Genomic DNA, 10,675 nt, shown 5'->3' with positions numbered 1-10,675 from the left:
AAATAAATAAAACATTAAAAATTAAAAAAAAAAAAAAGATTGCTTTTGCACTTGGGGGTTCTGGGAAAATTATGTCTACAATCAAGATAATTCACTCAGTGGGATCCTGGGTGACTCAGCTGGTTAAGCGCCAGACTCTGATTTTGGCTCAGGTCATGATCTCATGGGTTGGTGAGTCCGAGCCCTGTGTTGGGCTCTGCACTGTCAGTGCAGAGCCTGCTTGGAATTCTTTCTCTCTCACTCTCTCTCTGCACCTACCCTGCTTGTGCTCTCTAAATAAATAAATAATACCAAAAAAATTTCACTTAGGCACTTCTTGTTGTTTTAGTACTCAAGTATTAAATGAAACAAACAGTAAAACATTATTTCAGCAACTAATTTCAGTATTCAAGTCCTCTTACTCCATAGTGACAAAGTCCTGGGAATATTTTGCCAGCATATCTGCAAGTAGGGGGGATAGATTTTAGCAAATGAGATGGAATTAGAAGTTTCCAGTAGATACATTGTTTACTTATCTTCTCCTGCATGGGCTATTCCAAGATGTGCTTGTTTCCACTGATCTTTCAGGAGATATCCCACATGGCCAAGCAATTAGCATTGTTTGTTGGAAATCTATGGCCATCTTTGCTGGGGGACTTCCCATTTTCTTTTACTCAAATTTCTCTGGTAACACACCCCTCAATAAAATTTTAACACACAAGTTTTGACCTACATTCTGTTATTAAAAAAGAAAAAAAACTATGAAAAGGGGGCTTCTTTTACTTTTTGCTGAATTATTATTTTTAAAAATTATTATATAATTGATGTTAGTTTTTTAACCCTCATTTCACTGTAAACAGTCCCCAAAGATTCCAGTTACAAATACATAAAAACTATATACTAGTGGTAGAATTTTAATACAATGTTGCTTTAGGGGCCAAGTGTACTATTTCTTCTACAATTCAATCAGATAATCATTATTATGCTTTATTAGTAGTACAGGATAAAACTATTAGAATTAACCATTAGAAAAAAATACTTTCCCTACACATCACTGTTTCCAGGAATTTTGACAAGAGTTAAGCCCCATGTTGATCCAGGGAAATAGTTTTAAATTTGGCTCCCAAAGGAGATAACATATGTCCTAAAGGATTTGCTAGATCCTTCTATCTTGTATCAGCTGACTTTGGAGAGCAATGGTAGAAAAGGATTCTAAAGGATTATACGAAGATGGACAATATAAAGTTGGATAGTGTTGAATCTATTGAATTATGCATTTAGAATATAATGTATCAACGAGTTATTGGATCAAACAATTGGCATCATTAAATATTTAAAGTGCCCATGCAATACTGGCCTCTGGTTAATAACATTGAGGGGTTATACCGCTCCAAATGGATCTGAAGGGTTGAGGGAAACAATGTTTTGAACTGGTTTTATTATATGCAACCTGCTTAGTCAGTACAATTACCTTCTAGATAGAATAGATGAAACCCAATTTCAAAGAGAGAAGAGCAGAGCAGAGCAGAGAAGAGAAGAGAAGAGAAGAGGGAAAAGAAAAGAAGAAAAAAAGAAAAGATAAAAAAGAGGAAGGGAGGAGAAGGAGGAAGGAAGGATGGAAAGAAGGAAGGAAAGGAGGGAAGGAAGGAAGGGAGGGAGAAAGGAAGGATATAAGTACAGTTACATGAAATAAGAATTCAACAGTTTCTTTATACCTGTTTTGTTATGTTCCATTTGATGTGCATCCTCTTACATCTTAGGAGCTATTATATTGCATAACTTACACTGATTATTATTTCACTCCATCTCTCCCCGCTGCCAAGTTCTCACCTGCTTGTTATAAAGAGTTCTGGAACTAGCAAATTTTACATTTTATATTTTACTGTTGGCTTTATGATTTACTTATCATCTCATGGTGATTTATTTATAAGTTATAAGTAGAATTGTGTCTACCCTCTATTGAATATGATTTTCTTAATTTGAACAAAGGAAAACAGTAAAAAGCTAAATGACAAAGGCACGACTGTCCCTTTTCCTTTTGCACCTTTCCATATTCATTCCTTACCTTTCTTTGTGCCCCAGGGGGGGGGGGCAACCTCCGCAGACTGCCTCCCTGATGTTCCCAACTGTTGGCTTCTAGTTATTTGGGCTAATAGCAGGCCACCAGAGGGATCAGAGGAAAGGAGGAGGGGACAGCTCTTATCCATCCTCCTTGCTATAGGCAGAACTCTCTGGTTGTGGCTACCTCCACTCACCTCTTTAGCATTCCTTGGGTAGCCCTTTTTCTCTGGCTCTGTCTCTCTCACTGAGCTTCAGCGGCATGATTTTCTCCTGTGTTTTTTTCTGAGGGAAGATCAGTAATAACATAAAAGTGTCTGACTACCTCAACACCCCTTGTTATTTCCCATAACCCTCCTCTTCCTCCTGTAAACATTTTCTTCACTAAAGATGTGAAAAGCTGAGTGGAAACTGTTTCCTGTTGGCACCTTTACCAATACTGTACCTACCATTTTCAATAAGGTGTTTGGGGAATTGCATAGAAGGATGGGAGGCTGACAAGAATACAGAGATTACGTGTTCTATACTTTGTAACCTTAACCCTGACCATGGGAAAGGTTTCTCATACTCTGAGCTCTTGAAAAGAATCTATATAAATCTAAGGCTTCTCCTTATAATTCTTGTTTCCTTTGAACTTGCTAAAGTTTAAATCCCAGCAGCAGTGTCAAGCAGGGGGCTCCAAATGGACCTCTGCTGTTTTAATAAAAGGAACGAAAAAAAAAAGGAGACAAAAATAATGAAGTAAAAGGCCCTGAAAAATGATTCAATTGTGAGAATCTGGGGTGTTGGCAGAGAACAAAAATCAGTAATAAAAAAAAAAGCAGCAGATAGTAAAAAGCTTAGATTTCATTTAAAAAATAAAATCTTTTTAGATGTAATTTTATTTGAACTGTTATTTGCTCGCAGTATTTATAAAAATTAGATTTATGGCTACATTTTCATTTGTTTTTAAGAATTTACTTTTCAAATTTCATAATGGGGATAGCACTATGTTTTAAACTTGCAGAGTGACTACTGTAAAATATGGTGTTCTAATCTCTGTAGGTGCTGAAATCACAAGAGCTGTAGGGGAATTGTGTCATTATATATAAAGTAATAGAAATCCTGGCCTTATTATTTTTTAAACTTTGATCTATCCAGCCAAATAGGTTAATAAAATAAGGGACTCAGGGTGGATTTCTCTTCCAGTGAAAAGTCTAAAAACAGAGTACGGTTGGACAATTCTGAATCATTATAAGATTAAAGAGCCATCTGTAGCTTCAAGGCAAGTTTTATCCACATAAAGACCCTCAGTGGAGTGGTGATGGATGCCTGGCTTGCCATGTAACTGACATTTCTTAAAAGGAAGGATAATGATTAGATTCTCTTGGTTGGATACTATTGGAAAAGTGACTTTTCTGGTAATTTTGTTCACAAGAGCAAAGCTAATGATTTCTCATTGCAATTAACTGATGTACAGAGTCACCAAGAGGACCTGCCTGCAAATGGATATCAGCCTCATTTTAGTGATGACCTATCATTGGATACTATTAAATCATCATGCTAGAAAAGGTCCATCTGAACTTTGACTAAAGAATTAGAGTTAATCATGCAATATGACATCCTATCATAAAACTTGAATTTCAACTTTTGGTTTTTCTATATTTTTCTGTGTAATAAAAATCCCGACTCTGGAAACAAATGTTTTCCTACACATCCATAATTTCAAAAGTGTCAGGAAGGAGTACCAGGTGAAATTAGTTAAAAAAAGTGAGATAAAGCACTCACTTTTCAACTCATATCACTGTGATCTAAGATAAGAGATTTTATCAGTGAAATAATGTGTAATTATGTTGTGATTTTCTTATAATCTTTACCTGATTTATCCTTTTTAAAATTTTTATCAATTTATATACAAAGATTTAGAATAATAAGGTGATTACCAATCTTAACTTAAAAAACCAAAGTTTTTTAAAAACTTTGTTACTGTTTAATTATTTTGTGAGAGAGAGAAAGACAGAGCATGAATGGGGGAGAGGCATGAAAGAGGGAGACATAGAATCTGAAACAGGCTCCAGGCTCTGAGCTGTCAGCACAGAGCCTGACACAGGACTGGAACCCCCTGACTGCAAGATCATGACCTGAGCCGAAGTCACATGCTTAACCAACTGAGCCACCCAGGCACCCCAACTCCTTTTAATGTTTTAAATTGTAACAATTATCAGTGATTCTAAACTTCCAGGAGCTTTTTCACTATATTTCTGAATATATTTCACTATATTACTGAAATATAAGTAACAAGAGATTCTCTTACCAACATATAGTGTTTATTCTTGGAAATATCTTCTTGAATACATTTTCTATATAATGATGATAAGAATAGAAAAATCTAAAAGAACATCTAAGCTTCACTCTCTCCCATTCCTGAACTTAAATGTAATGCTTTACACCTTTGGGCTTTACCTTCAAATGTTTGTTTCTTTACAGATTTAGGATGTAGAACAATTTGCCCTCATGTTCATCTATTATAAAATGCATAAAATAATAGTATTCAAATGATCAAGAGTAGGATAAATGCTATAATGTATATAGAGTGTTTCAGACAGTGGCTGAAACATATTTGCAGTTATTCAAAATCAGTGGCAAATCCCAAGAAGAATCCTCTGTTTCCCAGAGCAAATGAAGGCACAAGAATCTCTAAAGTTCTTGAAAGGTTACAAGCCAAATGTCCCCATTCATCACCTCACAGAATCCTCCAGCTATCTGGATTCTTTCACACATTCACTCCTCCTAATAATGTCCTCCACTTCAACCACCGCTCCTCATGTGCCCTGTGTGCTGAGATGCCAGTCCCTGAGGGTAAGAGGAACTCTAAAACATGGTAGTAACAGGAATATCTACATTTACCTATTTCTCATTGTATAGTTTATCTGCCATCTCTGCCTCTACCTCATTCTGACAAGAAGGTAGGTAGATTATTAATCTGAGGCATGCAACTAACTTGAAATACGGGAGGGGATGTTGTTTTTTCATTCCCCCTGATACCCCAACCTTGAAACCTTAAGAAAAACTCATTATATTGTTAAATAATTATTTAAAGGACACAGCATCAAGTGTAAAAGAAAATGGCCTGAGAAATATTTACAAACCACAGAATCAATTCTTATTCATCATGTCTGTAATAAGATAAAGCTTAGTGGAAAGAAGGGAATCTCTCTCTCTCTCTCTCTCTCTCTCTCTCTCTCTCTCTCTCCTGAGTAGAAATAGAGGAATGAATACAATTCTCAGTCTCCACCCACTGGGTCTCAGCCTTTTGTTGGCACATTCATATGTGGAAAGGCCAAGGTTTCCTGCAGGGCCCAATACCATTTCACCAGAATACCCTTGGAGAAAACAAGAAAATCAGTTTTATTTTTTTTTAATGTTTTTATTTATTTCTGAGAGAGAGAGAGACAGCGTGAGCAGGGGAGGGTCAGAGAGAGAGGGAGACACAGAATCTGAAGCAGGCTCCAAGCTCTGAGCTGTCAGCACAGAGCCTAATGTGGGACTCAAACCCACGAACTGTGAGATCATGACCTGAACCGAAGTCAGACACTCAACCGACTGAGCCATTCAGGTGCCCCCAAAATCAGTTTTAATTGGTGCTAAGGCTAAGGCAGAAAGCTGAGGCAGAGTTACACCTGGACAAAGCTGGCTGCCACAACTATGTCTGCAATAAATGATGGCTCATGCAGACAAAAAAGGAGGAAGGGCATCAGAGATTTTTGATACACTGGTCATGCTTCAGCCACCTTGGACATCTCTTGTTTCCTCAACATTGCCGAGCTACTTCCACATTTTTTATTTTTGCAGTGGTTATTCCTCATGCTTGGAATGCTGTCCCTGAATGTTAGATGAGTAGATCCTCACTAGCATGTATGTTTCAGTTTTAGAAATTATGCTCTGGCCTCTCCATGTAAACATCTACCCTGTCTGCCTATATGAAATCGTTGTACTTATCACTCAGCATAGCACTCACCAGTCTTTTATATTTATGTAATTTTCCTTATTTTCATTCTCCCTTACTGAAATCCTGCATATGAGCAGTAGCTTCTCTATCTTGGGTTCTATACTATATCCCAAGCCTAAAGCAATATCTGGCATAATATGTTCTCTCAGTGAGTATTTTGCAAATTGAATACATAGAGATATGTTCTTCCAAGCTGTAAACAGATATACCGGTAGGGAAAGGGTAATGCCTTACCAACAGGTCAACGTGGAGGTGGCAAAGAGACTGATGCAAATTTAGCCATCTGGTTAACTTCCAGATGATGAGCAACACATTTCACATCTGAAGAGAGTGAGGAATCTTTTGAAGATGCACAGGTCCCACCAAATCCCATGTGGAAAGGTATGGAGAGATGCTATGTCAACATCAGGACCCAGAGGGAAAGCAGAGAAGAAACACTGTGCATAGTATCCCCTTCTCTTATTAGTGAAGTCCATGACAACTCTCTTCTTGTGCACTGTTATGCAGGATTATTATGCTCTAGTTATTAAAAAATGGGACCTAGGGAAAACTTAAGGAGAGACAAATGGACAACTTCTGAACTGTACTGGGACTCATTTATTTATCCAGAGTAAATAATTTTAAAATCATTTTGAAAGTGCCTGTATTGTTTGGATTTATATTAAAATAGTCAAGTTATGGGGCACCTGGGTGGTTCAGTTGGTTAAGTAGCCAACTTCATCTCAGGTCACGATCTCACTATTGTGGGTTCAAGCCCCACATCAGGCTTTGGGCTGGCAATACAGAGCTTGCTTTGGATTCTCTGTCTCCCTCTTTCTCTGCCCCTTCTTTGCTCATTCTTTCTCTCTCAAAAATAAATAAACACTAGCAAAAATTTTTTTTTAAGTCAGGTTATTATTACCGAGAGGGAAGACTGGGGGAAAATTTCAGACATGGGAATTAATGCGAATGCTTTAAGTCAGTTCCTTTTTTAAAAAACTTGAGGTTTATGGATTCTTGTAAATGGTTTTTATCATATGTGTGAATCAATTTTCCCCATGGTAAATTCATGTTGGTTTTCTAGGTCAGAAAGTTAGACAACCTCCTATATCTTACTGTTTTCCAGTGGATGTAATTTATACCAAGATTAAGCATATTCCTGAGGAATTAGAACTAAGTAGACTAGTGAACTGAATCACTCATACCTTATTAGTCATTGCTAGAAATTCTATCTAGATGCTGTTGAATAGTGTCTTCAAGGAACCAATATATTAATTAGAAATATCGGCAAACTTTAAGTTCTATCATATAATTCATTCATTTTTATAGGTTTATATTCATTTCATTTAAGAAGACATTTTTATTCTTTTCATCTCTTATATTAGAAATAAAAACAACTTCCAAGATTCTGTGATTACAGATCTTAACTCTATTTATGGGGGGTTCAGGTGGGGAGAGTAGCATTATTTTTTGCAACAGATGGTTTGTTTTAATGCTAGGCTGTAAGTCTATCTTTAGTCTGACATAATGGTGCAGGAAACAATTATCTGAAAATTGTTAAGACTACAAGGAAACAAGGCAGGTTGGCTTTAGTCAGTTGTTCAAACAGGACCAAATGGCTTGAGGACAATGATGTCTTTGGATTTAGTAGAATCATTTACTTGATTTACCATAGCCTCTTTTCAGTGTCTAAACAATCCTTGTGTTTTTCCTCTAGGCCTTTGCTTATCAGAAGTCTTGCATACACCCTTCTCCTGATCCCACCTTTTCCCCAAGTCATCCTCTTTAGCTTTATGGTATTTAATTTTAGACTTCAAAAGGCCCTATGAGTGTTCTTCTGTTTGAGGTATAGAATGGTAACTTAGACTAGGAAAACTACTAACAGGTCTGGTTTGAGTTTTGGCAAGGTTTAACTTTGACAAGTTTTGAAATGTCATTGTAAGTTATTTACCTATATTTTAGAGAATATAATGAACCATAATGATAGGATGTTTCACCTGAATAAATTTTATGATTAAAAACATCCAGTAAAATTCACAAAGTATCACATTCCAGCCTGTAACATTTCTGCTACTTATTTATGGAGTATATATATACATACATACATATATATACATACACATATGTATGTATGTATATATATATATATACTGAGAGAGAGAAAGAATATATATATATATATATATTTATACAGAATGTGTGTGTGTGTGTGTGTGTGTGTATCTTCCAGAAAACACCTGGAGTCTAATATTCGATTAAAAATTTGTATATGGGGCTCCTGAGTGACTCAGTCAGTTGTGCATTCAACTCTTGATTTCGGCTCAGGTCATGATCACAGGGTTGTGGGATTGAGCTCCCACTCAGCATGAAGCCTGGTAGGGATTCTTTCTCCTTCTGCCCCTCTCTCCCTGCTCATGCTCTCTCTTTCACACCCTAAAAAACGAAACAAAACAAAACAAAGCAAAGCAAAGCAAAACAAAACTGTACACACCCAGTCTATATTGTATGACCTAAATGTTAAATATTCTGGTAGCATCAAATCATTCAGCTTAACCAACAGAATATTCAAGAAAATGAGAAATGGGTTTCTGTAAAGCAAATTTAGCCAAAACCATTACTGAAGTAGATTTCCATAAACCAATAGTTTAGAGACATGGGTACAGGCTGTGTTTGAGTCATCTTTATTATCCCAGATACAAATGTTCTAAGCAAATGCTTTTTGTACTGTCATTTCTTGCTTCTATCCCTTATCAGTTATAGGGCTTGATAAAAAAAAAAGAAAAAAACATGTAGTTATTTGTATTTATTTATCCTAGAAAATACTGTTTTATTTCCACATATATTGCTATCCACTTTGTTCATTTGTCTTAGTAACAGTGATATTTTCCAAAATGAACACATTGCAGAAGGCTTTTGGATGTTTTCCAACCACTCTCAATGTTGAGTAACATCCAACTTGATGGATTTTAGTGAGAAGGATCTTATTAGAGTTGATGATGTTTGTAGCTTTTCAACAAATGATAGTAATAATAATTTTAGTGATGTAACAATGAATCCTTTTCTTTTGTTTAGATGTTAACACACATCTAGGTATAAATAAATCTAGACATTGTAGATGGGGAAATCCATATAAAATCCTGAATTAAGAAAAACAATCCCCATCAGGAGATATGCAATATAACCTACAGTACAATGTGGATTATAAAACATGCATACAAAAATCATATGTCTAACTTTAGCCATTCATGCTATCATGTGAGGGTCTGCCTTCTTTAATCAAAGATTTCCAGTCTTTTCAGTTATTCAATATCCACATTAGTAATTTTATAAAACATTTGTCTTTGCAAAAACTCAAAGAATCAAATTTACATGCCAAGATTTTTTAACCTATTAATGGTTGAACATATATTAAATATATGCAGACCATGTTTTTAAATAAAAGAACATCCAAAATGAAATATTTAGAAGGGCACTTGTGATGAGCACTGGGTGTTGTATTTAAGTGATTTATCACAAAATTGTACTACTGAAATTAATATTACAGTACATGTTAACTAACTGGAATTTAAATTTAAAAAAATATTTTAAAGTAAATTCTAAGAAATATTCCAAATGATATATAACCTGGAGCATAATTTTAACTGTCATTCCTGTAAAGCTGATACTAAAGCATGCAGTATGTTGATCTAAACAGTTTATCCCATGTTAATTATGTGTTTGTGTCTGTGTTCTCTGTCACATTCTAGTTGTAAACTGAGAGAAACCCACAGGATGACGGTGTTAATGAGAAAGGAGACAAGGATTACATAAAGGTAAGGCCGGGGAAAAATACAAGAAATAATATTTGAAACCATGGAAATGGATATATTTGGCAAAGTAGAGTGCAAAATCAGTAGAGAGGTGTCCAAGGAGATGCCCTTTCAAGCACTGAGCATGGTTGGGACAGCACGTGTTGTGGAAGAGGACAAAGAGCCAAAAAATAGTAGTCACAGATACAGGAAGTAAACAGTTATGGTTTTGGTCATGTAAGTCAAAGGAAGCAGTTTGAACATGCTGAGAAAATGGAAAGGAATTAAATTGTTTCACATATATGAGTAATTGAGTAGATATATAAATTTCCCTTTAATCGCTTTACCTTTTCCAAAAATAAATATAAATCTGCAACAGAAAAAACACAATGGCAGGTTTAAAAGTTCAGACAATGTATGTATGCATTTATATACATCTATATGATCTCTCTCTCTCTCTCTCTATAGAGAGAGAGATGTTTCACCCAAACATCTAGAGAATCCTCTTCAAAAATGATACTTTTACAATGTCAATTTAATTCAAATTGTTTTCTTATTAACTTTCTGATTTATTTCATTTTTTTACTAAACTCAGAGTTCATTCAAATTGGAATAAATGTGGCTAATTGGTGAACAAAAACAAACAAAACACCACAAAAATTTTATTTAATGGTCACCTATCCAATATATCCAATATATATAATGTCTAATTAACCAACATTTCAAAATTTTATTAAGAATACTTTTTAAGGGCACCTAGATGGCTCAGTCGGTTAAGCATTGGAAGCTTGATCTGGGCTTAGGTCTTGATCTCACAGTTTGTGGTTTGAGCTCCATGCTGGGCTCACCTTGGAGCCTGGAGCCTACTTCTGATTCTGATTCT

The 10,675-nt window shown here is 35.6% G+C and overlaps 1 long non-coding RNA gene across 1 annotated transcript in view; it reads left to right on the top strand.

Annotated features, from left to right (window-relative positions):
- The window catches only part of LOC120242488, a 19,037-nt gene extending 9,225 nt beyond the window's left edge, over nt 1-9,812 (top strand). Inside the window, exon 3 of the long non-coding RNA XR_005531093.1 lies at nt 9,751-9,812. This is a non-coding gene — a long non-coding RNA (uncharacterized LOC120242488). The remainder of the gene's footprint in view (nt 1-9,750) is intronic.
- Nucleotides 9,813-10,675: the final 863 nt, after the last annotated feature.

Source organism: Hyaena hyaena, unplaced genomic scaffold (genome assembly GCF_003009895.1).
Source record: "Hyaena hyaena isolate Hyena2069 unplaced genomic scaffold, ASM300989v1 scaffold_309, whole genome shotgun sequence".
NCBI classification, from domain to species: domain Eukaryota; kingdom Metazoa; phylum Chordata; class Mammalia; order Carnivora; family Hyaenidae; genus Hyaena; species Hyaena hyaena.
The sequence above is the reverse complement of the archived record's forward strand: the minus strand, read 5'-3'. Positions and strand labels throughout refer to the sequence as shown.